The following is a 2085-nucleotide window of genomic DNA, read 5'->3' on the forward strand; positions in this document are numbered from 1 at the left end:
ACACTTATTTTTATTAATTGTATCTCTAATATTCTCCTGCTTAAAAATATTAAATTTTACTCTTTCTTCATGCTTATTATGAACTGTACTACTTAAAGTTAATTAAAAATTTAAGTTTGGGGGAAGGGAGAAAAACTTTTTAAAACTAAACTTTATTTATCCTCAATAAACTATATTTTAAAAAAAACATTTTAACATAGCCTGTGATATGTGGTGCTAACTTTAGAAGACTATTTTTTATTCTATGATGTTATAATAGTCACAAGTAAAATTTTCTAGTAGCAAGGGGTAGTTCAAAATGTTAAGATGTTTGGTCTGAAAGTTTAAAATTATCCTTTTTATTATTCAGAGTAGAGAAATTGTATTTTTGATATGCTAAGAAGACTCTATAAAAATTATTTTTAAACTAATACGCATTATTAAGTATATAAATTTGATGGATTTTTAACTTTAGAAAGAGGATAGTGAAGTTCAAAATCATTAAAAGTTATCCAAATATAGTAATCCTCACATAAAAGAAGAAAAAATAGTAAAAATTAAAAGATCTTGAATGAAAAAGAAAAAAAAAGAAAGAAAAATCAAAATAAAAGAAAAGAAAAAAAATAAAAAATATCTGACGAGAAGCTTGAAAAATGTCTAATAAAAAATAGGTTTCACTTCAATCAACTTAAAGAAAAAAAGTTGTATTTACATTTCTAAGCTTATTTACAATTTAAAGTATTAGTATATTTATTAGTAGAGTTCTCATATAAATTCTTTTCTTTTAAATCTTTTTGAGACTTCTGAGCATGAAAAGTTATAATTAATTTTAAAATGATTTACAAATTAGAATTCCTAGACTTGAGTATTGAATATCATTATATTTTGGTTCTAACCTAAGTTATTAAAAAATATGCTTAAAGCTCCATTATCACATTTTTAGGATAAAAATTAAAGGAATCTTTAAATAAAACCCACTATCACATATTATAATGTTTTATTTAGTAAAAGGGATACTTGTGGAAAAGGAACGTTTAAGTTTTCGAGAATTTATCCATTTTAAAATTACATATTTTGTATGCATATTTTATAACCATTTTTTAGGATATTATGCTTTAATGAAAGGTATTTGTGTATTTTTAGTTACAGGTTTAGGAAAAAGTATTTAAGAGTAAAATGGAGTAATGGTACATAAAAAAGGGGCAAACCAACAAAAATTGCCAAAATTAGCCGAGCTGGCGCCTAGGAACCGGATGAAGATCGTTACTGGCACCTAGGCGCAACAGTTTTGGCCTAAAGGTGCAAGAGTCAGTTTTAAGAAGATCCATTGAATGTGGTTGAGTTTTGAAGAGATTTCTGAAGCAATCCTTGATGAACTTTGAAGCTCTATAAATAAGGATTAATTTTAAATGTAAAGGAAGAGTTCTAGAGATGTTTTGAGAAGGGGAGGCACCCATATAGAGTGGGTGGCCACCTTAGTGAGGTTTTGTGAGTCTTTGTGATTTTTGGAGTTTTATGAGTCTTGTAAGAGTATTTTGGAGTCAGAGAAGTCGAGGAACTTCAAATGAATGTTTGGGAAACATTTCAGACAAGTATTTGTATCTTTTTATTTAAGTATTGTACTTTGGATTTGAGTTTTTTAAATATGTTTTATTTTGTTATACTCATGTGTTTTGAGTAGTTTTCTTCTTTCACTTTGCAATATGAAATAATCAATTGGTGGTTTTGAAATTTTTAGAAATTCTTTTATTCCAAAATTTGTGATGGTATTTTCACCGGTCCTTCATATAATTTAAAAATTGGCCACTTGTATTGTTAAAAATTGTTGAGAAACTTAAAGACTCGAGAGGGCTAAGATTTCTCTAACTAGTGAATATCACATTTCACATTAGAAAGAGCCATGATAATCATTCAAAGGGGAGTACAAATAGATAGAGAGATAAGGTTTGATGGGTGTAGAATTGATTTTTTTTTGGGTGACAGGCTATATTCTTTGATCAATTTGGTATAGAGTTTGGAACTAAGGAACACTGGTAGGTCTTACAGAGAGGGCATAGTTGGTAATCTAGATGTGAGGGACCAGAACCTACCCAATACTATACATGT

This window comes from Phalaenopsis equestris, unplaced genomic scaffold (genome assembly GCF_001263595.1).
Source record: "Phalaenopsis equestris unplaced genomic scaffold, ASM126359v1 Scaffold000216, whole genome shotgun sequence".
In the NCBI taxonomy this organism is placed as follows: domain Eukaryota; kingdom Viridiplantae; phylum Streptophyta; class Magnoliopsida; order Asparagales; family Orchidaceae; genus Phalaenopsis; species Phalaenopsis equestris.